This window comes from Phasianus colchicus, chromosome 2 (assembly GCF_987193195.1).
Source record: "Phasianus colchicus chromosome 2, bPhaCol1.hap1.1, whole genome shotgun sequence".
In the NCBI taxonomy this organism is placed as follows: domain Eukaryota; kingdom Metazoa; phylum Chordata; class Aves; order Galliformes; family Phasianidae; genus Phasianus; species Phasianus colchicus.
The window spans coordinates 65,745,468-65,772,856 of NC_143437.1; the positions used below are offsets into that span (position 1 = coordinate 65,745,468).

Consider the following 27,389-nt stretch of genomic DNA (forward strand, 5'->3'; position numbering starts at 1 on the left):
GGGACGGCCCCAGGGAGCGGCGGCCCCGCGCTGCACTGCGGGGCACGGCCGCGTGTCGGCCCCGGGGGCGCCCTCATGTCACGTTCCCCCCTCGGCGTGGGGTCCCCGCAGCCCGGGCGGCTCTGACCGTGAGCGCCCTCACGGCCGCGCGGCGTTCGGGAGCGGGATTCGGTATCGATTCCGGGTGCGCCGTGCGTGAATCGAAGTTTAAAGCGTAAGGCTGTCCTCGTTCGGGGGCTGGACGTGCGAGGGATCGCTGCCGCGTTCCCTTTATGCTCGCGTTGTGTAATGCTGACCTTGGGAATTAAGGTATTTCTCCCTGTTTTATTGACGCGTTGGAAATAAAGCGTTGCTCCCGTACACCAGGCGCGAGGCGAGACACACACGCACACAAAAAAAGCGTGATAAAACGGCACGGTGTGTTTCGTTCCATTGTACAGAAAAACATATTGTTTTACGGTTATTTTGTTTTACGTTTACCTGTTCTCAGATCAGGCACAGAGGAATTTGTGCTACAAAAGCTGCTGTGATCTGGAGCATCTGCAGCTCCAAATCACCAAGTGGATGAGTGGGATTAACAGGCACAGCCCTGGAATAGTGGGACCTCTTCTATTGTAGCTCTAATCTTGCATACAAAGGAGATATTATGTAATAATATTTATGTAATGGCACGGGTAGCTATTTCATTATTAAAAAATGTAGAGCCCGAGGTTGTCTGGCAGGTAGCAGGCTGTGTGTGTGCGTGTGTGTGGTTAATGCATTAAGGCTCATTTTCCTGAAAGAAAATGTTTGGGCTATGCCGTATCATGAATGTGGCATCCTAAAGTAAACAGCGAGGCAGTTTAGGTGTCTGGCTGTTAAGAGTGCAGCAGGAAACCCTGGGCTTCCCAAACCATCAACTTTAATATTACTTTGCATAATGGAAGTGTTTCTAATTCATGTTGGTTAGAAAATACGTTTTCCTCTGCTGTGTGGAGGAAGCGTGACTTGGCTATCATCTGCTTAGTTCCTTGTTGAACTTTTTAATGGCTTTTTTTTCTTTTCTCTATTTGTAACGTTTGTTAATAAGCTTCAAGAGCTTCTCACTGCATCTCAGCCTTTTTTTTTTTTTTTTTTTTTTCCCCAACATAATTCTGTCTGCAGAGGTGTTGAAGCATGTTGTCAGAAGCAGCATACCTGGCTTCAGAGAGAGGGTAATGCTTTCCTTGAGAGTCAAAAAAAAAAAAAGAAATAATGTATAATCACTGACATCTATGTTAACGCTTTCTTTGGGATAAAGAAATAGTAAAAACAACTTCTACTATACCACACAGGGTCTTGTTGTGTGTGCTATTGTTTGGTTTACAGGCAGTGTGATTCTTGTCTTTGCTTCAGTTGGTCTGGCTAGGAAAATCCCTCCTCATTGGGCTTAACGCATGCACCTTGCCTTCAGGACAAGTGTTCAGTTGCTGCTCTGCTGGTGTAGTAGTGAACCATCGCACTGGTGTAGGCTGCCACACCTCTGGCACAATGGGCTCTGCGTGAATCGTGGTGTGCTTAAAGCCATGTGGCCGTGCTGCCTAACTAACTGGGAATCAAGGTCAAACCAGACTCCAAATTCCACCTACTGAGTGCGTGGAGATGGATTGGTGCGTGCAGATGATTTGTGTAGATGTTCACAAAGTTAATGTCTGGCAGTACTGTGTCCAGTGCCAGGCATGGGCATTGGTTCTGAGAGCGCTTGCTCTTTCTACCCGTGCTGTGTTCTCAGAAGTGTATGGATGAGAAGGTTCCCAGTGTTCTTATCTTTGATGACTTTTTTTTTTCTTTTCTGTAAACCTGTGTTTAAGAATCACTTCGGAATGGTTTGCCAGTATGATCTATGAGATTGAAGTGGTTTGTGGTAATGGTGGTTGGGGGAAGTAAAGAGAGACTTCTGTTTAAAAATATTGGAGGAATGAACTCTTGGAGTGGACTGTTCTTGCTATAATGCTTGCCAATTTCTGTAGGTCTTCTGAAGATGGAATTGCATTCTATTCCAGAAGACCCGTGCACGTCATCTTTTGGTATCCTACATTTTTGCTTAGTAAGAGCTAGAAAGGCAAGAGCTCAAAAAGCTCTTTAAGCAGAATCCATCTGCTATTCTCTTTTTTCTCACAATGTATGAAGAGTAAAATTCTGGCTACAATAGCAAATAGTGAAGTAAAACACTGTGAGAAACGCTGTTTGAACTCATCTTAGCTGGGTTAAGCCATTTCACTCCATTTTAGCATGTGATTCTTGCAGCAGACTTTCATGTCTGTTAACATAATGAATCGGACGTAAGTAAAATCTCAGAAATGCTGCAACACTGCCATGGTGTTAGTACAATGATGGCAGTATTAAATTCGTGCTTTGTTGTATAAGATCATAGATACTATTTGATGTAGTTGTCTTTGCATTTCGAAAGGAGTCTCATGATACAGCTATTTATATTTAAAACCAGTGGGCTTTAATTCACTAGGTAACGCTCAGCTATGAAACAAAATTTCAATTATCTTCTCAGGCAGTATTTCTGGTCTGCTGGCTAGCGATTGTTGTAAGTGCTTTTTATATTAAAAAAAAAAAAAAACCTTTGAGAAATCACAAGGCCTATTTGTAACAATTGGAAGTATACTGAAAATTGAATTTTCCGTTTATGTATAGTCTTCTGTTTAATTGGTGATTCCTGATTTGTCATTCTTGTTACTAAAGTGTGGTATCAAGGCTGTGATTTATTTCTTGGCCTTTTCAAGGTCTTGGAGTTTTTCCTCAAGGTTTTACTGGCTGCCTTAATAGAAGCATGTGAGTGCTCAGTTGGGTGTTTCTGTCAGGTGTTGTTCAACTGCTGGAAGACAGAACCAAACTGTAAATCCATCCATAAAGATATCAGGGTAAGAGTACATGTCGTGTTATGGGGGATGTTAATAAATGAGCTGCAGTTGCTAAATTAATGGCTTTGCTTAACAACACTGTGTACAAGTAGCTGAGGACACTCTAAAACCACATTCAAGATACCTCTTGGTATGTGATAATGGGCATTGTAAAATGTGTAGTCAGAATATTTAAAGTCACAATTCTGATTTGGGAGTGATTTGAGGCTGACGTACCTGGTAAATTTTATAGAAATATGTATACAGTTTGAAATTGCTTTAAAGGGTCGTAGGCTTTTAATTGATGAGAGAGACTTGGGAGAAGGCAGGTTAGAAATTTACCTAAGAGAAAGCAGTGTGTGGTTTGAGGAATAATATGTCTGCCATCCTCAACTGCAGATATTTGTCTATTTTTGAAGACTTCTGTATTTTATATTATGAAATCACTGATCCACAAATGAATCTTTCTTCAGGGCAGCACAAAAAGTCACCCACATACAGCTTTTCAGGTGGGCGGCTGAATTTGGTGGCTTTGCTTTTCCTTGTCTTTCTGAGAGGAAAAAAAGCAGAGGCAAATGCTCCAGCTGAGATCTGGCTCCCTTCCAGAGGCAGTAGCTCTGGTATGACTCAGTGAAGGGGCCTGCTTATCTTCCTCTGTTTTTCCCTCCCCTTTCCCCCTTCCCTGACCTGGCAAAGCTGTATATCTGATCCCATCCCAGTGTCTTTCTCTCCTCCCTTGCTGCTCACTTGAGAAGGAATGAGCTCATCACAGGAACTCGCTGCTTTTTGTGCCCAGCTTGTGATTAACCTTTTTCCCTCCCTTCGTTCTCACCGCCATTCCAGGCACTTTGTCCAGCAATAGTCATTCCCCATAGCCTCCTCTGGTCTTGATCCCAGTGTGTACAGCCAAGGATTATTCCAGATGCTTCTGCTTTCCATTTTCCAGAAGTGGGCATTTCTCATGACGAAGACTTCCAGGCCCTTCATTGTAAGGGTATGTGGATGCAAAACAGGGCACAGCTGCTGTGACCACGACTTACTTCTTCATCATCGCCCTCAATGTGTACAACTCTCAGTGGGGGTTGCTGTGGATTGCAGCACAGCCTGGAAGATTTTTAGGCTCCAATTTCTGCGTCTTGCGGTGGCAGGTTTCTCACACCGCTGAAAAGCCATTTGAAAAATAGTCTCATGCTGATTTGTTTCACTTTTCTCCAGAAGTTTATAGTTCCTATAAGATGCGAACAGCGCTGGAGTAGAAATTGAGGAATTTGAGATTTGTTTATGCTGAGATTGCTTTCTGTGTTTGAGTTTTGTCAGTGATGTGATTGGAGGTTATTAGATAGTGACTTACCTGATTGTTTTTTTTTTTTTAAAGGATGTGTACTTTTGTTATGTTTTGGTTTTGCTTTGTGTTGTTTTGTTTTAAAGAACAGTCTACTTTTTGAGGCATTTGTTACCTACTTTGTATGGGTTGCCTGCTGAGTTGTTTGAGCAATGAGGGACTGCCTGAATAAACTGTGAGATTCTGCTGTGCTGGTATGAAACTCACTAAGTGGCAAATTAAGTACCTGTGTGTATGTGGCTTGCTTTAACTGTTTCTTAAATAAACCTTAAAATACTGTGACAAAGTTGATATTCTAACTAGAATCTGGACATTGGTTTCATAACCATTGTTCTGTTTGCTTCTGTTGGTCAAGGCATTGAATATGTTTGAAAACATATGTGTAACTGACACTGTGTGCCTAGAACCCTTCAGCAGTAGAGTCCAGAGTGTTTCACATAGTAGCTGCATCCATATGGAGCCTGGTGTGTGACCTGGAATTCATTTTTATGCTCAGCACCCCTGGAAGCAGAATGAGAGCTTATCTGCCTTAGATACAACTTCCAGTTATCTTGCATACTTCTTACAGGTACTGTTTAGCTTCTTGTGGAAGTATCTTCTGTTTCAGTGTGTGAAGTGAAGCTCCTCAGAGTAACACACTATGCTGAAATTAGTTGTCTCTCTTATTTTTACCCGATTAGCACATGGATGTCACAACTGAGGTTGGCAGGATTAGGCAATATGTAAACACTCAGTGAGAAGCAGCTCCTGCTCAGTAATTTTTGCAGTCTGAGTAGACAAGATAAATTTGTGGACAAGGAAAACAGGTGTGGTAACACCGTGCCATCCATGTGTTCTCAGACTCTAGTTTCAGACTTCTGCTATTGATAATTTAATACTCTGTACTTCTAATTGTTGTTATTACCCTGCTTTTGTCCTTTACCCGTGATTGACCTCCGCGTGCCTCTGAGGAGGATGATGACAGCAAAACTAACCTCTTGGAGAGGCGGCAGGAATGCTTGTGCTGAAAGTTTGGCCTCACAGATGAAACAGCTGAAATCTTTCACAGTGACTGGATGGCATCACTGGAGATTCAGTCTCATGTTGCAGGAGATCTGCTGATCAAAGTCTCAGGCCAATTAGCAGCCAACTTTTGTTTTTTGAGGAGAGTTTGGTGTTTTTTGTGTTTTGGTTTTTTTTTTAATTACACATTATATATCTCCAGGTGTTACAAAGCCAGCTTCTGAAAAGCCAGCACCTCCTTCCCCTCTGCTGTCACTGTTGGGTACTGACTTGACAGTTGATGGACTTGCTGTTTCCTCTCTGTCTGTTGTGTCATGTGTACCTCCATATTAAAATAGTGTGCATTCCTTAAGTTACTGTGTACATCCTTCTGTAGGGAAAAATTGTTTCCCTGTCTATTGAACTGCTATCTCACCTTTCAGGAGCATGTTCTCAACAGACAGCAAGGTATAGCTGTGTTAAGAAAAGAATGAATTTGCTTAGGATCCCCCATCGTATCAGTAGCGTGACGGGTAAATCTGTGAAGAACTTACTGTCTGCAGGCTGTTTTTTTTTTTGTTTTTTTTTTTTTGTGATGCTACTCTGCCCAATAAGAAATTCATCTAAATAGTAAAATAATGTTCCTTTGTATGTTGGGAAAAGTTACAGTTGTGGCAATAATTATGACATTAAAGCATAGGCTTGATTAATGAGTTCCAGGGACTGGGTGGAAAGATGTGCCATGAAATCTGCAGTTAGGTTGTAATTGCAATGTTATTGACGATACCTGTGTGTAATGTAGTGAAAATAATAATTCTGAAGAATGCAGTTGAAGAATCAAATATATGGGCATACAAACAAGCAGTGTATTCCTGCCTGTGCTAAAGTGACTTTTAAGAATCAGGGTGAAACCCAAAGTATCTAAGACTCTAAACAGATACTCAAGTCGTTTGTGCTAGATATAGTATAAAACACCAGTGCTTTCATAAGCTTCGTTCTTGCATGTTTGTTAAGCTGCTTTTCTTTCAAGAGCTGCTTTATTACAGAGGAGTTACAAGGTATGTTAGAAGTTTGAGAGCATTTTTGGCAGAGTTTTTAAATAGAACCTCACGCTGGCTGAGGGTGGCTCATGTGACTTATTAGAGAGCCATTTGATGTCTGTATGCTCCAGCCTTTCTCTGTCCTGTGATTAGCGTGCAGACGGCCATTTCATGTAACTTCTTTCATTACTCGTGCAGATCAGCAGCTCATAATGTTGACTGTGTGTTTCTGAGTCCATGTGTGTGGCTTTGGTGTGCATGCCTGCTCAGATTATCGGGCTGTCTAGTCTCCCTCCTTGGAGATCTCCAGAAGTCACCTGGACGTGGTCCTGGGCGCCCTGCTCTGGGTATTCCTGCTTGGGTAGGGGAGGGACTAGATGGAGCCCTTCCACCTCAGTGCTTATTGAGACTGCTCTGTACAGTTTGTTCATGCGTCCAGGTAGACACATTCGTGTTTAGAGAGTGCGAAAGGGGTGCCAGGTAACTGTTTTGAAGTTGGTTACGCTACTGCTGTAAAAATTATTTGCAAAGTGTTTGTGAACTCCAAATGAGATTTGGAAAGAGTGTTAGCTGCATACAGCATTGCCAGATTTGAGTTTGTCCCTTAGTGACAAGTTATTTTCCCCCAGATAATGGAGAGAGTATGAGGAGTTACTGCTGATTTACATTCTAATTGCACCTCTACACTGTTTGCTGACTAAACGAGTGTTTACTACAGCAAGGTTGTGTGTCCTATTTTAGGTGCAGTATCAACATGCAGTACTGGTGCGAATATTGAAAGGGCTGTGTAATGTTGCACCTAATCCATAATACTTGGCATTACTCCTCAGGGGAGGTTTACAATACAAGTTTTCTGAGTTTTGTATAATGAGATGTATAATGAGTCGTTCATTTTGTGTTTGAAACTACCTAGGTGGTTTTCTGTATAGCACAGATCCTATTAAGCCGTGGGAATTGGAAACTGATTCAGCCCTCATTTCTGCGGGTACTGCCTTCAGATCAGTAATGAACAAATTTTTATTGCTGCCTCCCCTATTATATTTATTATCCAGATGAGGAGATTATTTGGTGGGGCTCTCATAGCAGATTTTATGTTTCCTTTTAAAAAAGTTACCTACTTAACCTAGCAAAGATGTTACAGCAGATTTTTACTGCAGAGGAAACTTACTTCATGTTCTTGTACATTGCGTTTTTTATCCATTCACCTTATGCAAGTACTTTTGCAGAATTCTTACTTATAAGTAGTGGAACCTATTTTATTATCTGTAGGCAATTAAAAGAGAGAAGCTCTTTCTTACCTTGAGATACACTGACAATATTTTCAGAAATTATATATTTTAATATTTAGGCTGTTCAAATTAGTTTTGTAGAACTATACCTTAACCATATTTACTACTAGATCTAAATAGCAGCAGTAAAAACAAACAGCTAAAATACTAGAAAAAGGTTCTTTCCTACAAGCATGGTTTTTGCCATCAGATTAATGTTCACAGAGTTGCAGAATTGCTGAAATTGGAAAGGACCTTTGGAGATCATTGGGTTAGTCCAGGCAGGGTGACCTGGAACACCTCCAGAGATGGAAACTCTAACCTCTCTGAGTAATATGTTCCAGTGTTTGACCATCCTCACAATTTAAAAAAAATAAAAATGAAAATAAAAAAAATCAGAACAGAACACCACTCTTTCAAGTTTGAGTGGAGTTTGTCAGTCCCATGTTTCAGTTTGTGTCCTTTGCCTGTCTGTTCACTGAGCACTGAGAAGAGTCAGGCTTAGTCATTCTCATCTCTCATCCCCGGTCCCCTTCTTCAGGCTGCAGAATCCTGGCTCACACAGCCTTTTCTCAGGTATCCTCTGCTCTAAGCCCTTGATCATTGTCATGGCTCGGCTCCAATACGTCCTGTCTTGTATCTGGGAGCTCAGACCTGGAATCAGCACTCTGGGTGTGCACCAGTGCTGAGGGGAGGAGAAGGATCACCTCCCCTGACCTGCTGGTGATGTCCTTCCTAGGGCAGCTAAGGATGCTGCTGGCCCTCTTTTGCTGCTGAGGCATGTTGCTGGTTCATGTTCATCCAGGACTTTGAGGTTCTTCTCTGCAATGCTGCTTTCCAGACAATCTGCCTCTGGTTCATACAGATATTTGGAGTTATTCCTCTCCAGATTGTGTTTCCCTTTGTTGGATTTCATGAGGTTTCTGCCCGTTTCTCCAGTCTGTCAAGGTGTCAGCATAATCCTCTGGTGTTTAAGACACTCCACCAGATTTGCTGTCTGCAAACATTTTGAGGGTTCACCTGTTCAGTGGCCAGATCATTAATGTGGATGTTAAAAAATATTGGCTCCAGTATTGACCTTTGGGGTCAATAGTCACAAGTCTGCAAAGGACTTGCGTCCACCTTACTGCAAGGCTTCTTTCCCAATTGCTGGTAATTTCTGTCTTCCAAGTGTAAGTCAAACCCCTTTTGGTGTTCTGCATTATGCTATATTGTTATCTCTTTGTTTATTTAACACCTCATCCTCCACGGTGATGGAGCACCTGCTTCACTTGATTCCTACTTACAGGAAGGTTTGTTTTGTAGTGTTTGTAACACTTACATATAGATATCTCAAGTAACCTAAAACTATGTAGAAATAATAAATTTGGGAGTCTGTATTTTCTATTTTGAGGGTGTGTTTTGCCTGACTAGAAAATGTGGAAATGATACAAAACTGCATGTAAATCATCCTTTGACTAAAACTGTGTTCTATACCAGGGATACCATTTAAAATTGTCCATTGCTTTCCTTACTTGAGAAAAGTGGCATATGTTCTGAATAAAATGTGACTTGCCATGGTAACTCAGGCCATTCTTTATTACAATTTTTATGTGTAGTTCTTTGGGAACTTGTGTATTTGCTTAGATTAGACAGGTTTGTAAATCTACAAATCCCATGCAAAGATGACCCTGGTATCATCACAGTCTGGATTCCCATTTTCTGTCTGATACATTAAAAAAAAAAAAAAAAAATCCAAACCAAACAAAAACCTTAGAATAGATGGGAAATACAAAAGAAAGTTTTCTTGAGCATTTACAGATTGTGCCAGCATGTCAGATTTTGGTGAGCTTATATTCTTAAGCCAGCAGCTGGAAACCTAATCAAAGAAATAAACTGATGTTTTTAACTGCTGCGGTAATAAAAATGAAAGACTTAATAACAGAACCCAGTTGTTTCAGGCGGTGTGCAGATAATGGTGGATAGTCCTCACTCCAAGAAAATTGTGTTCTCTATAAATGGAACGATAAAAGTTGTGAAAGGACTGATATGTTATGAAAACAGATGGCATGGCAATATCAGTAGTCGTTATTTTGAAGTGGAATTCTGTAGAAGAGAGTGCCTGAATGGAAAAACAGAACAAGGGGAGGATGTTGAAAGGAGGACTGGGAGCCAACAGGAGTACGGAGAGCATGCGAGGTGATGTGTGGAGGGGTCAGACAGGAGTGTGCTGGGAGCCAGGGCTGTGCAAAATATCGATGTTGGATTTGCAACAACAGAGGCCAGTTATCGAAGGCTGCTCCCTTTTGGTTTCCCTTGCTTTGGCTCTTGGGGCTGGTGCATCCCCTGGAATTTCTTGTCTCCAGGCTGGTGGCTGGAGGTAGATGAGGTGATGCCTAAGGTTTATTGCTCTGTGCAGTGGGAGAAGAGGAAGAAAACAAAATCCCCAGTAGTGAGAACTACCCAGAGGTATAGAGCTTAGTGGAGAACTTCAATATCCTCATGAGTATTTTGCAGTTTGCAAACTTGTTTTGTGTTGTTTACTAATACGAAAATCCGTATTTTTAGGTTAAGGTGTGTGAAAAAGCAAATAAAACAAGATCAGAATATTGGTGCTCGTGTTCCTGATGTATCAGAGGAAATAAAAAAAAAAAAAAAAAAAAAAAAAAAACAAAAAACAGCTGGATTCAGGTCTGACTCTACAGCGTGAAGCATGGCAAAAGAAAATACACCTTTTGCTGGCAGAGAAAGATAGTTGGGTCCACTAATACAGGTGTGTATGTGGCAGATGTGCACATAAAGATTGAGGAAGGGGTTGTTTCAGCTGATCATCTAACGTGTAAGTGGTTCTTTTAATAGTTTGCTCTTAAATCATTATCTTCATTTGCTTCCATGCTAATCTTACTTGTTTTGTGTAAATTCAATTCATCTGGCAGGGTGGGGTGAACATCTTATCAACACCTCATTCTTTCCATGTTAGATTTTGGATTTTTCATTTTCTTACACAACTGATCAGCAGTGAAATATTTCAGTTTGATAAATAATCTCACAATCACAGAATGGCCAGGTTGGAAGGGACCTCGAGGATCATGAATTTCCAACCCCCCTGCCACATGCAGGGCCACCAACCTCCACATTTAATGCTAGACCAGGCTGCCCAGGGCCCCATCCAATCTGGCCTTGAACACCTCTAGGGACAGGGCATCCACAACCTCTCTGGGCAGCCTGAATCTGTAGCTGTCTGACTCCTGATAGACCACATAATTTCACCAAATGCCTGAATCCTATAATTTTTAAAGGACAAGTGATTGCATTTCTTACAGTACCCTCACGACTGGGGACTCAGTGTTTTGACAACAGTACATCATAGTGAGGGGCTGAAGTTTAAGCATTTGAAAATAAAGATGTGGAGGTAAAAAGGTGATGGAGAAATAGTAGTAAACCAAAGTGGAGTTGGTCAGGGAACATTTAGGACTTTGCATAAGGATTTTCTTGTGTGACTAAAAGAGGAGAGAACATGATGTGCTATACAGCGTGCACTAGGAAGTTTGGGTGAGGGTATTTTCTTGAAGGACAGTAACCTGAAGTCCTGTGACTTAGTAGATAATAGTGATGTTATAACTATGTTGTAAATGAGTTGAGCACTGCAACAATTAACCTGGAGTGCCAGAGAACACTTTCAGAAGTTGCTTTTGTTTTGGTAGTATGGATACACCTCAAGTGAGAGGAATGAATTTCTGTGTTACATTCTCTGCTGTGCTTATATCTGTTACCATTCGCCAGCCTTTTGCAGGACTTCTTAAACTCTTCTGAAAAACATTTCATCCTTAGAACAACCTTTAAGAGGGAGGTAAAGGCTTTGTGGGAATTAGGTCAGCATTCACTGCGAGTTTGCCTACCAGGGTCCTGTATTGCTTGTGCTTTTTATTTGTAATCCTCTGGTGTTAATACATGTCCTTGACTCCTTTCTAAGTTTCCTCTTTGCTGGAGGATAGGGCTTCTGGAGTAAAAAGCTGATTCATCGTTTAATCAAGTGTCTGTATCTAAATATTGTTCTCCTGTTGCAAATAAAGTTTCAGCTATTGCAACACTTATAAGTGTAGGTAGAATTGTCAGTGAGTCATCTTTTAATTTCTTTTGAGACTTCGTGGTGAGTTGATTTAGGAGAAAATCTGGTGAGTAAAAATGCATTATAGTGTTTTTATCATCTGAAGATACACAAGGGTCGGGGGAAGCACAAAGGAACATTTAAAACTCTACTACAGAACTTTGGCAGTTCTTACTGAACTTTGGCAGTTGCTTTGCCACAACCATCAGCTGAAACTTCAGACTTGATCATGAAGCTGAGCATGTACACATCTCTAAGTTTATTTCCAATGAGCTCTCAAGTCCAATATCTTCTGTTCTTTATTTTATATTCATAGTTTTAAATGTTTTATGATGTGCAACATTGACCTGGAGTTTTAGTTCAAGTCTGATGCAGTAACAGCAGCATTGCACAAGATGTGGCTTTCTGAAGCCATCCAATTTTATTTTGATTTGCTGTGGGACAAATGCATTTCACAGCTATCTGTTAGTGATTTTACACTGGGAGGTCACTTAAAATTGTGGGGAATGAGGAAGAGGTGGAGAGAAATTGATGTTTGCAGAAGTGGGGAGATTTTTTGGTTTTGGCTTTATGGAGGTAGACTCAGTCTGTCACCTTCATATAATTGGGTTCTTCGTGTTAGTACTGAGGTTTTGACTGTTCTAGAGCTAAAACTAACTTAATGGTGCAGGTTATCTTGTGAGCTTATTTTTGATGTTGTGAGGAGGAATTGGAGGAGGCCAAATGATTTTCTGCTGATTTTTATAATCTTAAATACTGCACACTACAGAAGCTCTGTAGAATTCTGCTGCATCTCAGTTGATCAGAAACTAGTACTGCTGCTAGTTCAGGAGACAGTGTTCATGTGGAGATTTGAGGGACATCTGAAGAAAAAAAAAATACAACTCTGAATTAGAAATACATTCCATCTGCCTTTGTGAATGAGTCTCCACTTTTTTTGTTCCTGAACATCGTTATGTAGTAGCAGTTCTTGTAAATTTCTTCAAATACATAGTGATTAGTTACAGATACCAGGCCATTCCTTATCATAACCGGACTTACAAAGTTAAATGTAGTTTGTCATTCTGACTATAAGCCTGGCTCTTCAATATCCGTAACTTGTATTTGTTTAATGTGTACCCAGAACCACAGTCTTTTTGATGGAATAGAAATTAGTATAGCTGTTACAAATCTTATGATACAATTTTCAATAAAAATTTGATGTTAAAATATAGCATAATTTCTTTTTTCACAGAATCACAGAATGCCCAGGGTTGGAAGGGACCTCAAAGGTGATGAATCTCCAACCCCACTGCCACATGCAGGGCCACCAACCTCCACATTCAATAGTAGACCAGGCTGCCCAGGGCCCCATCCAATCTGGCCTTGAACACCCTCAGGGATGGGGCATCCACAACCTCTCTGGGCAGCCTGTTCCAGCACCTCACCACTCTCTCTGTAAAGAACTTCCCCCTGACATCCAACCTAAATCTCCCCTCCCTCAACTTACAACCACTTCCCCTTGTCCTGCAGTTATCAACCCTTTCAAAGAGTTGACTCCCCTCCTGTTTGTAGGCTCCCTTTAGGTACTGAAAGGCTGCAGTGAGGTCACCCCGCAGCCTTCTTTTCTCCAGGCTGAACAAGCCCAGCTCCCTCAGCCTGTTTTCATAGGGGAGGTGCTGCAGTCCCCTGATCATCTTCGTGGCCCTCCTCTGGACCCTCTCCAACAGCTCCCTGTCTTTCTTGTGCTGGGGGCTCCAGACCTGGACACAGTACTCCAGATGGGTCCTCACAAGGGCAGAGTAGAGGGGAACAATCACCTCCCTGTCCCTGCTGGCCATCCCTCTTTTGATGGAGCCCACCTCTTTTTGCACTTAACTCATAACTGGAAAATGCTGCAAATGTGTTGTAAACATTTCTTACAGCATCCAGTGATCCCTGGAGACTGTTCCTCAGTGAGAAGGGAAATACAATAAGGAGAACTAACAAGTAAATCTTTGGCTCTGTCAGTATTTAGTTACTAAAGTGACTGGATATGTGTGCAGCCTCTTGTTGTCACACTTTGAAGTGGATGCTTGTTTTGTTGTTGTAGGTTTGTTAGAGAAAATGAAGATGTTTGGCAAAATATTCTTCAAAAAAGTCAGTTTAGAAAGAAAACAACCCTGTAATTAAAGGTGATAATGTCATGTATGTAAAAGGAATGCCTTGTAGTAAACTTATTAAAAGCAGTGCCAGTTCTTTTTCTTTTTTTCTTTTTTTCTTTGCTGTCTCTTTTCTCAGCAGTCTTAAAAATGGATCCTTGTTTGTAGTGCCAGCTCAATTATGTGGGTGTCACTTCTGTTACTTGGGTGGATTTTTCAAAGATGAATCTTCCAGTGCTGGTGAAAAGGACATCACGGTGTGGTTGTGAACTGAATCTTACTATGGGAATTCTTGCTGGTGTTCCAGCTTGGGGAAAAAAAACCAACAACAACTTAAAATGCCACAAAGCCCCTATTGTTATTACTTATAGAATGCTGATCAGTTATTTTTAAGAGCAAGATTTGTCTTCCTGCTTGAGGTGCTTTTATTGCTCTTCATTTTGAAAGAAATGTGAGAACTAAATGTAATTCTAACTATGTAATGTCTTAAAAATCACTTTATGAAAGAAAATGAAATTACATATTTTGAAGTACAGCGGCCATTTTAAAGCATCTGATCACAATCGTTTTTTTTTTTTCCAAAGCACTGTGCTTTAAGTACTCCCTAATTTTAATGCTTAATGTCTTGCAATTATTAATATAATTTTATATTCTCTGATACTATTTGCAAGCTTGGATTGGATCTGGAACGAAAGAATATCATAGAATGGCCTGGGTTGAAAAGGACCACAATGATCATCTGGTTTCAACCCCCTGCTACATGCAGGGTTGCCAACCACCAGACCAGGCTGCCCAGAGCCACATCCAGCCTGGCCTTGAATGCCTCCAGGGATGGGGCATCCACAACCTCCTTGGGCAACCTGTTCCAGTGCGTCACCACCCTCTGTGTGAAAAACTTCCTCCTAATATCTAACCTAAACCTCCTCTGTCTCAGTTTAAAACCATTCCCCCTTGTCCTATCACTATCCACCCTCATAATATGTAGGCTTCTGGTTGTTGTGTGTAAGGAAGCGTTTTTTTTTTTTTAATGTGTGCTTTTTTTTTTTTTAATTTCTTGTTATTTTTGCGTTGACCAACAGAGTTCATCACCATGGTGCTTTACATATTTTACAAGGAGCGAAGCATTTTTTCATCAGCCTGTATTTTAGTAGCTGCCAGCCTCTAGAACAGGGAAATCTCTCTGTTGATGTTGGAGGCTGTCCATGTAAAAGGATAAAGCACCAACTGCGAGAAGTGTTATTTTCCTGGCAAACGGCTTCTGTCTGCACTCATCCCTAACTCACAAGTAAATCTGATCAGAGGTAGTGTCTGACTGTGTGAGCTACTTGAACTTCAACTCTGAATTCACAAAGCATAAGTCAGATCTCTAGTGAAAACTGTTGCTGTTCCATTTCTGTAGTTGCACAGTGGTATCAAGAGCTCTTTGTTGCATTTGAGAACTTTCAAAATAAGTTCAGTTACAACTGGACATCATTGCTTCTCATTGCTAGCTTCCCTGATTTATTCAGTTCAAAAAAGACTTCTAAAAGCATCTCTCATGAGGCCTAGTGGTACTTCTGTACAGGCGTCATCAGAGACAAAAGGCTTTACTCCAGAGAGGGATTATAGTGGTGAAATTCTTGTAGTTTTTATTAAGATTTACTCAACCAGTTAAGGAAGCTGTGAAAATATGGCATTTCCTACTGTTGGTAAAGAATGTAATGAAAGTGGAGCAACCTTCTCTAAAAGTGAGAAATACAAAAGAGGCTGTACATGTAATAAGAAGAGTTAAAACAGATTCTATGAGTGAAAAGGGGGAAAAGCGAGAAACATAGTAAAAGATTTTAGTTAATATTTACTTAGAAATAGGTTGCACTTTTCTAAGGGGGGAGACCAATGTTTATGCTCTGTAATGCTTTTTAACAGAGTTCTTGGTTTCCTAGCTATTGAGCAGTAGGAGCCACAGTATCAGGATGAATGTGGCAGAGATGTCACATTTAAAGCTTTTTGTTAACTTTCCTGCTGCAGGAAGTCGTATTAAACCTATCTTTGTGTTTAAGATAGTTTTGTGGTATTTGGGACACCATGAAAATGGCAAGTGATAATTACTCAGCTGTGAACATAGAAGTTTGTCAGTATATTATCAGGCTAATGTGGTTCCATAACATCAAGACTTGATTTTTCTGAAGTGTGTAACATTCACAGTTCCTATAAAATCATTGTACTTCTCTCTACATCCGGGAATTCCACCCTTGTATCTTGCTCATTTGTCTGTTTTGTTAGTAGAAATGTGCTAGGAACTGTGGGATTTGGGTTTGTTTTTCTTTTGGTTTTTTTTTTTTTGTTTTTTTTTGCTTGTTTTGTTTTTGAAACAATAATTGGGGTCCTGTTTTCTTCTAATGCATAATTGTCAAGTGTGGTTACTTATTTGTAGGAGAAAAGAGACAGAGCCCGTGGTCTTATTTCTGATTTGTGTATGGGGCTACGTTTTTACTTCCTTGCTGTCATAATTTCAGTACTTGATTGCTGTTTTTCTTGCAGTCGTAACTTAGGGATTTTTTTTTCTTTCTGTGTGGGAACTTCACGTTCCAAACTAAATTTTACAAATCAAATTCTAAAAATCTATCTATAGCAAGAAAAATCAAAAGATTTGCCATACCAAACACATGCTCTTTCAAGAAGTACGTGCCTAGTTTGGTCACTGCATTGTATTTTTGTTCGTGTTTTAGTAAATTGAATCAAACTCTTTGAAGAGGGCAACTTGATGAAGTTTGTTTCTCAAGGTTGTTTTCAGATTGAAGACTGAATAGTATGCAGAGCCCTTGTGAAGACGTTTGATTTTTCCTTCTTTTCTTAGTTCTGCTCCTGCATAGATTCGTGTGTATCTTTTATAGACTACACGGCTGTACTTCTGTGTGAATGTTGTATGTGCAGTTAGCAAAAGATTTTGTGCTTTAAAACACTGAAGTAATTTGTAATTTGGTATGATAGGTCTAGAAGCAAGAGTGAGGGATTGAATGACTCATGTAAGGTCGTGGAGTTGCTGAAGTCAGATTCATTCCATTCTTCTTGCTTTTAGGTGTCTTCATCAGAAAATCATCACTTAAGTCAATGACGTGGGGCAGTGCCTCTAAGAATTCCCCCCAAGATGTGTGCCTCCATGACTTAATTTTGTGTGCAGAGTTGTACAACTGAACTAATGAGTAATCGAGTGGAAACAGACATTGTGGAATGTGTACTGGAAAGTCATAAAACAAAGAGTGTTATTAAAAAGCTGTGCTTTGAGGGGAGAAAAAGATGTCTGTGTGCATCAATTTCTGCTTATGTTTTTTTATGCTTTTCTGGTTATGTTTTTTCATCATATCTATTAATAAGATTTTTAGAATATTCTGTACTGGTTAATTATTTAAGAGTCGTTGCTTAGTGTTTTGTTTCCTGAAGATTTAAGTTTTGCTTGTGCTGTGCCTTCTATTGTTTTGATACATTTTCAGATACTAGTCTGTGTATATGCGAGCACACTTCCACTTTCTAAAAGAATTGTTTGAATGATAGTCCCTGACATAGTTTGGCTCACACAGTTCCTTTCTTTAACAAAAAAATCCTGGACAGGGAAACTTGGCAGACAGTCATATTGGAAAATAATAAACATGCCTCTGCCAGAAGCGTTTGAATTTGTTACAGTCATCTGGTCTGGACTAGTAGCTGCTTAGAGATCTATGAATAGCAACAGGAGAGGCAGAGGAGCAATTTTTCTACAGGCATAGAGTTGAAATTATTTGTATTTGGAAGTCTGCCTTTGTCATAATAGCTAGAAACATAGTTTTTTCTCTTGAATTTTTTCCATAGAAATTAATAATGTATAGTAATAAATGGAATCTAAAATTTTTGATGGAGCATCCATTTTACAGTGCCCTGTTCTAGAAACACCTTTGGTGGCACTGCTGAATCATATTATGACCAGAGCCGAGACAAAAAATAAATAGCCTAATCTGCAGTTTTAGATCTCAAGGTCTTTTGGTATTCTTGATGGCGATTCTTTCTTACTTTTCCTAGCAATAAAGGAATTTTCTGTCTCTTAAAGGGATGGAGCCCAGAAGTTCTAATGGTCAGCTTGTGTTTGGAGCTTCATAAGCCTCACTGTTACTTTCCCTCGGTATGAGATTTTCAGATTGTTTGCCCAGTTAACAGCTATCGTTCTTGTACATGAGAAGTTCCTGTTGATCTGTGTCTTGCTTTAGATGCATTTTTTTTTAAATTATTTTACTCTTATATATTCAAGTTATCTGTGTCTTGCTTTAGATGCATTTTTTTTTTAATTATTTTACTCTTATATATTCAAGTTCATTGATTAGGATTTGTAATAATCAGTTAAATGCAGTTCTCAACTATACTTAACCAGGAATAAACCTTTGTGTTTATGGTCTGTGTTTCCTCCGTTGTCCACATGTTTGAATGTTCAGTGGAAGCATTGCAGTTGAAGAGCATTATGATGGATCAGACGTTAAGTGTTTGGGTTTTTTATTTGTTTGCTTTTTCATTAATTGCCTGTGAGACTTTGGAAAATCTTTCTAATATGTACAGAAATAGAAAATAAAGTAGAAGAAAATTCTTAATTTATGAATTGGCGCAGTGCTTTACATGTAATCTGATCTAAGTAAGTTGAACCTACATTATATTTTCACCTTTTGGTCCACATGTGAATAAAAACCATATCCTTTCTTTGTTTCATTGTCCTGGACCTCATGTCTGCTGTCAGTACCTCCAGTTGCTTTTGTTCTGGGTGTCTGAATAAGATGAAGTGTGTCAGTTCTTTCTTAAATTCATTGTTGTAATGTCATCATTATCATCCAAAGGATTGAATTAAACTTCCTTCAGTTCTTCTCCTAAGGACCAGGAGCCAGGGACAGCAAAACAGACATTGCCGTCTAAAATAAACGATACCATTAGTACTAGAAATAAAATGCAAGTGCTGGGTAAGTCTGAAACGTGAGAGTGGGCATAATTTTGTTCTGTCATTCTGGTGTTCTCACACATCTCCTGCTTTTTAGATTTGTGTACGTCCTGAGTGATGATGGTGACTTCATACCCCAGTAACCCAAAAGCCCTTTACTAATTAATGCTCTTTATGGCCTGTGAATTAACTACATCAGTAACTACTCAGCAGACCTCAGTGAATGGAAAATTGGAGATATGATTTCACAGTATACTTGTGAACTTATATAAACTTATTGGTCTCTTTTATCTACTTTTTAAATCTATTCATGGCAATTTAAATAATTGCTTCTGAAGAGGACTCTTAAGGGCTCTATTATAATGTGTCTTGCACTCAGTATTAGTTGTAGTGCTTCTGGTGCTTGCCCAAAAAAGCATCAGACCATTTGCATTAACAACCTGCATAGTCTTCTAAAATTGGTCAGTTTTACAGCCTTTTAGGAAAGCCATCAATTAGAGTTTGAGCACATTTCTTATTCAGACATGCCATGACAATGCAGGTAAAATTATTTAAGGGCCAATAGTCTTCCAGATCTCTCGCTGTAGTTCTCTTCCAAGACAAGAAGCATGATGCAGATGGCAAAGGCTTTGGATAAACAGATGAAATATGCCACTAGAGGTAAAGGGATGAATGGAAAAGTTACTGAAGATGCAGAATGTATGGTGTTCTACAAGGTTAACTTTTAGGTCTTCAGGTTCAGTTGAGTTCTCCATGGGGTACACAGCTGCACATGTGAATAAAGCAAAAGCTATTCCGAAGAGATGGAGGCAATTGCTTCTCTGAAAATGAAAAGGAAGATATGTTCAGCAGCTTCTAGTGCTCTTTGTTTTCTTTTATTACTAGCTTCTACTAGTCCAGTGGTTGCACCATGGGAAAACAATGGTTTCAGAAGATTACTGTGTGTGTATTCTGCCATTGAGCTGAAAAAAACAACAAAAAAAAAAAAAACAAAAAAAACCCCAACCTTATAAATGCTTCCATTTCTGTAGGCCCTTGTATAAAAAACAACAGAGGCACTGAAGAAAGCCAGCTAGTATGGAATACACTGGTTTCAAATGTTTACTTCGTAATTATTTTATTGAAAGATATAGTCAAAATGCATAAAGTTACATTTCATAGTTACAGTATTAGCCACATTGTGCCTTTGATAGAGACTTCATTCTGTTTACTTAAAAGCGTACATTGTGCTGGGACTTAAATGGATTGTTTTGGCTTGTCCCCTCTATGTTGCTCCCTCAGTGAGCTGACATCTGGTCTTAAAATTCTGTTATCTTTTTTGTCTTTTTTTCGGCTCTGCACTACCCATACTTTGTATGAAAACCGTTTTAGTTTGGACCTTTGATAAAGTGAGATGTCTGTATTTGTGTGGAAGTTGGTTTTGCAGTTTGAAGTGAAGAGTGTAATGAAGTCCTGTGGGTATCTTAAATATGAGAGTTGATATGCTCTCCATCCTTTTAGTAAAAAAAAAGTAGCTTTTAAACAGATAAAGGTTGTGGAAATAGATGTTCTCCTGCTATTTTTTTAAATTCAAATTGCTTTTGATGATCCTTTCTACTCAAAGGCTTAATATGGTACAATTTAAAATATATACATTAAATTTGTATGGATCTTTTATTCCTTACGTATAGAACTTTGATTCCTTTTTCTAAAGGTGCTAATCTGTTAGATTAAATTTTCAAAACCTGAACGGATAAAATTCTGTAGTTGAGCCAGATATGTAAGTTTGTATAATATGTACTGTGAGATCAATAAGTATACAGATGTTGTATAGTATTATATGATCAATAAGTATGCAGAGAAGATAAGCTGGTAAGATTATCACGTCGGAAAAGATAAGAGATAAATGAAAGGTGCTCACCAATGTTGTAGGCTCGCAAGAAACTCAAGTCAATCCAAAAAATTACTGTCATCTCGAGCTGTCAGAGAGCTTGAGGCAGCACCTCTGAGGTACAAACGAACCCATTCTTAAAGCCATCACTCTTCTGAAATAAATGCTGTAAAAGTTTAGACATACTGATATATTTATGGGTGATTCAGGATGCTTTGGTCACAGGGCATACATGTTACTTCCTTATCCAGCTAGTTTGTATTAACAACATTTTGATTTCTATTTTGTTGAAGTAGTTCAACTCATTTTGTTATGTTCAATGAAAAGAAAGTCACTTTTACCTACTGGTTATTCACAGAATTTAAACTCAAAGCAAGCGTTTGTCTCTTTCCCAGCTTTGGATGACTATCACTGAGATGATTGGGAAAAAAAAAATGCTTCATCTGTCTGAGAGATACAGCTACAATCTGCATTTAGGAAAACCCTGTAATTGTAGTCAGCTGAGTTTGCCATTTCCTTGGCTTGATTTTCTTTAAAAACATTTGTGTTGGACATGGTTTCCCTAACTTTTAAAAACATTTAATTGAGGTGATGTTAATGGATTACATCAAACCTAAAATCTCAATGTACGTCGTTATGCTTTCAAACTTAATCCTTAAAAGGAAAGAGTTTGTTTGAAAGTTACTTAAATGGTAACAATTCAGGTTTATAGCTGTCTCCACCTAATATGACTCTATCAAGAACGTTATGTGGTATTTATTTGCAGAGGCTTTTTAATTTTCTTTTAATCATTATTTCATGAAAAAGCCAAATAGCACTGCCTCACCACTTCAGTGTTTTAATCACATAGGTCAGTCTATTCAGGAATGTGATTAGTGGATAGCTCTGGCATAATTTGTGTCTGCCTGAAAACCTAAGGGTAACAGCTAGATATTTGGCTAAGGGACTATGATTTCAACCAGGTGAAATTAAGGGAGACAATCAGTTCAGTTGACAGAAGTACAGTGTAACTGCTCAGGGTGACATACTGCAGCAGTTGCACTCAAGTCTTGCAGACTTCAAAGAACTATCAAGTATGACAAGAGACATACCATTAAGTCACTAAGTTATTAAGTGTTCAATCACAGAACAAAGGCAAACAGCCAACACTTAGTAGAATTTGCATAGTTCAGATAAACTTACGTTTGATTTTTGGCATTTTACAGCTCAGTTAGCATAGAGACTGTCCCTTTAGCAGATTTTTATTTGTCAGTTCTAGTGATTGCAGTGAGTACTGAAGAATTTAAAACTAGGAGTACTTCAGTGCAAGTGTAAAAATGCAGGGCACGACAGCATTCTCTTAGTCCTCCATGTAAAATTCCAGACTGCGGGCATTTCAGCTGCAGTGCTCCTTTTTTGAACACACACACCCCTGCCATATTTAAGTGGGTTGCTCCAAAAGTAATGCCTCCTATTTTTTTTCCCCTGTGGAAGCTATACCAGATAGTGAGAGCACAACAATACTTTTTGATAGAGCAAATTCTCAGCTACAAAACACTATTTTTCAACCCCATTTGTTATGCATTGTAGTCAACAATGAACAAGAGTGTGCATGCTGCACTCATGAAAGTCTGCACCAGTGGAGGTGACCAGCTGTTGCCATTGCTGAAATATGCCACCCAGCACCTCACTGTGCTCACATCCACTGTTCTATCTCCATAAACATTCAGCAAGCATTAATGAATGTCAGTGGGTGCTATTTTTTCTTGCATGGATGAATTAGTGACATGCATCTTTGCTTCATACCCAGTTCCACATCAGATGCTGTGCAATCAGTAGGTGTACAAAGGTTAGGCTTAGTAAGATTATTGCAACGGAAAGATAATCAAAATAAACAGGAATGCTCATCAGAACTGTAGGCTCACAGTAAACTCCACAGGAAGCAATCTCCAGAAAGAGATCCTTCCTCAGTGATAGTCAGCTCTTAAAAGGGATCTAGGAGAAATGGAGCCAGGCTCCACCCCTTCTGGTAGCACAGCTGAATTGCCGTCACCTGTGCTCTCACAGCTGACTCATTGCTTGCCTCAGGTGGTCAATCAGAGGTTTCAGGCCATGATCAACAGTTCCCATACAGATGCCATTCAATCAGACTGTGCTTCTGCTGCCATCTGTCACACGGTGACAAGGTGGGACAGCACATTGGTGGGAAGGTTCAACCTCTACAGCCATACCACCACCCCTTCTGTTGTCATAATCAGCATAATCAAGTAGGCATTACTTTCAGAGCAGCCCTCATATAGCATATATAGTTAGAAATTATCATTATCTTTTTTAATATGCAACATATGACACATTCAGTTTATTCTTTTTGTCTTCTATGGTAAAAAGTTGGGTTTTTTTCCAAGCTTTTGCACATGTCCTTGATACTGTAATTGATGCATTTTTATGTTTTTATTTTTCCACTGTTTGTTTGTTTTATCGCAGTTTTACTGTTCTTGAGCCATGTTCTGTGAAGCATATGTGTTTTGGTTGTTTCTGGCCTAGTGAACAACACTTATGTATTGTTCGTATAATAATACTAAGGAAAGTTAATTTATTGACTATGAGGGCACTGAAGAGCTGCTCAGTGATTTGAAAACTGCTCAGGGTGTTGTGCAGAATTCAAAGTAGCAGTTCTCTGATAACTCGAAGCGTATCACCTGGTACTGTATGCTTTCATGTGCTTTGAATTACAATATGTGGTTGCACAGTAAGAGCTGGAGTTTTTTAGGAAAATTTAACTTTTTAAAAGGAGCATAAATATTCCTCATTGTTCCCATGAGAAACTACTCCTTCTTGTATTTATGTAGAATAAACTGTTCTGATACAGGTTTACTGTGTAATTAATTTGTATCAATAATGCGTAAAGTTCTTAGAATTTGAGGAAGGTAAAATTGAAGAGAAAAATTGCAGCAGTAGCACATAGTTATGGAAATCACTTTCTAAAGTTTGGGTATTCCGACAGTGTGATGTTGCATATGGGAGCAAAGAATCTAAGCAGCGTCCACTGTGTAGAAAACAATGGCTGTGAAATGGATTTTGGGTCATTGCAGAGAAGCAGCTGAGTGCTGCATCTCAGTGTGATGCTGGAAGAGCTGCTCTCATTTCTGTTTACATTAATAAGAGGAGAATGCTGAGGAGGTTGAAGGTAGCATTTGTGAAACAGATGTGGCAAGCTGTGTCTTGGACTCCTGCACCAGTGTTTTTTAAATGGTGTTGAAAAAATATACGAGGATCAGAAGAGAGCTCAAACATGCTTTTCCTCTTCTGGAAGATATTAAGATACGTTTTCATTAGATTATACTAGGAGGTTGAGAACAAGTGATCAGAAGTTCTAGTGTAGTGGGGAAAAAAATGGAGAGAACCAATATTTGGGTTTTAGCTGGTCAGATTCCATCACCATCTCAAACAAAGATTCAAGCAGAGAAGAGTTTTGGAGAGTGGCAAGCTATCAAACACTCTTCATTGTGTTTCACATAAAGCTTCATAGCATAGAATCAGTGTGATTTTGTTGGTAACGTAAGCTGTGTTTGATGTTTCTAATGAAACATTACTGTGGCTTTGATTCTTTAACAGAATGTTCTCTCTAGGAAATTTTAAGGAGGCAACAGCCATTGACTATTCCTCTGCTTAAGGAAGGCAGTGAAACTTTTAATTAAAATTTTCACAATTAGATAAAACATTCTGGATTCTTTTTCCTGAAGTTCAAAAGGAAATGATGGTATGCCAAGTTTCTGTTTCCTGTTACATCTTAGTATGAAGTTTTAGATTATATAGAAATAGGAAGAAACATGATATCTCATAACTTCAGCATTGATGTGAAAAGGAAAGCAACTTTAGAACATGGCGGGATGTATTGCAAGTGTGTTAGAAAGAAACATCTGGTGATAAGAACCTGAAATTTTCCCCAGCTTTTCCAAATGTCTCTATATATGTAACATGCCTGTTAAGTGCTATTCTGAATTTACACAGCAGGGGGGGGATTCACTTCTCCATCTTTTTTGGCTATACTCTGCTTTGTCTCCAGTTCTAAATAGGCACAGCAGACTCTGCTCCCAAAACACTGGAGAGATGTTGTCTGTATACCTGCTATCTTAAAGTAGGATGAGTCACTCACTGTAGTCTCCATCTGTCCCTATTCCTCTTTAATGGTAGAGAGTTTTGTAGAATTAAGCACATAACTCATTATGTGGATAAATTCCAGACTGAAAAGATAGGTCTCTGTACCAATAAATAAGATTCATCTGATTCATTCTATTAGGTATTTCTGATATCCAGGCTGTTAGAGTTGCAGGTGTTCCTACGGTTTTACATGGTTCTGTCTCAACACTTTTCTTCTCAAGTCAAACTATCTTGGTGTAGATGTCTTTATGCTCTTTTAACTATTGGGTTCATGTAGACAGTACAGCTTTATTGACTGTTAGACATGAAGCAGCGGAACAGACTGCCCGGAGAAGCTGTGGAATCTCCTTCTCTGGAGATACTCAAGACCCAACTGGACACCTTCCTCTGCAAACTACTGTAGGGAACCTGCTTTAGCAGAGGAGTTTGACTTTGATGATCCCTAGAAATCCCTTCCAGCTTTCTTGATTCTGGGAAAATAAATGTATCCCCCCCCCTGGGACAACAGTACAGAAACATCCCCATGGAGTAAACAGTTGCACAAAGTGTGTTTGGGAAGTTTTGGATTCAAGCAGGTGTAGTAAAGTGAGTCAAGAAAGGGAATTCAAGATAGTCAGCCTCACGTGCAGACAGGATGCATGTGGTCTGAAAGTGCAGGCAGGTAACAAGGTAGGTTATTTCATTTATGCAAATTGTGATAATTACACAAAGAGTAATTTTAACAGCCTCTACTTATTTTTGCGATGATTCTGCCTTTGCTGAAATAATTCGCTTGGAACTCAGTTTTAGAAGTTATTTTGACTGTATTAGCTTTATTGGATGTAAGACAATCCTTTGTTAGATGTGTTTCCATTGGAAAAAGGAAAGTTCTATTTATTTGTGTTTATCGTGTGTGTGCTGGGAGCTTGTCTGCAAAATTATTTTATAAGCAATGAGTTGCAAATTACTGTTAAGCATTTCTTTTAACTAGAATAAAGAGACTTTAGAAAACACCATGTTTTGTAATACACATCCCTAGAGCTATATGTCTTCCAGTTGAGTGCAGATGTTAATTATTAGTTGGTTAACCTCAAATTTCTCTGGAGGAAAAATGTAGGCCTGGTCACATGGCAGGCTGTGATGTTGATTGCTATCAGCAGTACAGCTTAAAAGTTGGGTTTTTGTTGTGTTGTGTGTTTGTTTTTTTTTGTTTTTAAACACAACACAAGGCTTATTTTTTTCCAAATATTCAAGTAATCTGGTATTCTTCTGCAGGCCTAGCTACAGATTGTGGTAGGTGTGTCTTGAATCCTCTGTTGGGGGTATTATAATTAGATGGCTTTTGTATTATTTTTTTTTAAGCAGTTTGATAAATCATAATTGCAAGACAGTAACTAGAAAGCATGCTGTACTATCCCTGGGAGAGATGTTGCTTCTTTTGTGGAGATGTGTTTGAATCTTCAATGCAGAACTGATTTCTTGTGCTATTACTTCTTGCAGAACTTGCCTGCATGTTATTTTGTTCTGTTTTTTGTTATTTTTTAATAATAACCTTTTGTAAGGTAGGGAATGTTCCCCAAACTGACATTATTTCACTTTGGGAAAGGGAAAAAAAAAAATGTTTCTGTTCTTTTTAATTCTTTTAACCAGCTTAGGCTGTGGCTGTATTCTAACCAGTAGATGTTCAGGAAGTGTGGAAGTGCTGCACTGGGAATTCAGCCTTGTTTGTTTCTGGTGTTTTTTATTCCCATGGCCTTTAAGTATGAACACATGATTTAACATTAATCATTTACTGTATCTGCTTATGTTATACAGTAAGTCACTGCAAGGCATATATTGCATTACTGAAAGATTTCTGGATTATAATCAATTTGGGGAAAAAAAAAAAGCTGGGAATATGAGTTTCCCATTCAGTAACCTGTGTCCGAACTTCGATCCCAGTAAATTAACACAAATATAATTGCTCTGCTTTTAGAAACATTCAATTTGATTTACACTTTGGATTGATTAGATCTCTTTTTTCAGCATAAAGCTCGAGTCATCTTATGTTGTTTACAAGTGAAAAGAATAATAGAATTTGCAACTTGAAAGTGGAAAAGGGATTTGTTTTACATTTTGTTAGTCCTTAGGAGTTATTTGCTTTGTCAGCTTTTTCCAAAAATGTTGTAAAATACTGGCTGACCAGCTTGCTTTCAAAGCAAGGAATGTCTAGAGATTGTTTTTATAACTACTTAGGAGGGCTGTTCCTAAGGTAATTCCTCCTATTGTATGATACCACTCATGATATCATAGGGAGATGGTGGTGGCGTACCACCAGTAGAGGTTGGACCTTCCCACCACTGTTCTGTTTCATGTTGTTGCAGTGTAGCAGATGGCAGCAGAGGGGCAGTCTGATAAATTGGTGTCTGACATGGAGGTGTGGATGAACGTCACTGAATTCCTCCGTGCAGAAAAAATGGCACCCACTGACATTCATTAATGCTTGCTGAATGTTCATGGAGAAGAAACAGTGAATGTACAGAGCACAGTAGGGTGGTAGGTGGTGCATTTCAGCAGTGACAACAGAGTCAGTCTCCTCCACTAGTGCAGACTTTCATGAGTGCAGCATGCAGGCTCTTCCTAGTCCTCCTATGTCCTGAATAAGGAGTAAATTACTTTAGCTCTGCTTTAGCTCTTGATCTAGCTCAGCAGTGTCTGTCTGGTGGCATCTCATGGCCAATTCAAATTGTTTTTTTTTTTCCCTTCTGAGTTGTCAAATTCTA

The 27,389-nt window shown here is 39.2% G+C and overlaps 1 protein-coding gene and 1 long non-coding RNA gene across 2 annotated transcripts in view; both read left to right on the plus strand.

The window, feature by feature from the left end:
• REV3L (REV3 like, DNA directed polymerase zeta catalytic subunit) overlaps positions 1-27,389 on the plus strand; it is a 112,792-nt gene that overhangs the window by 464 nt on the left and 84,939 nt on the right. The gene's annotated exons all lie outside the window — the stretch shown is intronic.
• On the plus strand, positions 6-26,791 carry LOC149919080 (uncharacterized). Its single transcript, XR_016464414.1, has 2 exons — positions 6-309; positions 16,767-26,791. It is a non-coding gene; the product is annotated as an uncharacterized LOC149919080 (long non-coding RNA).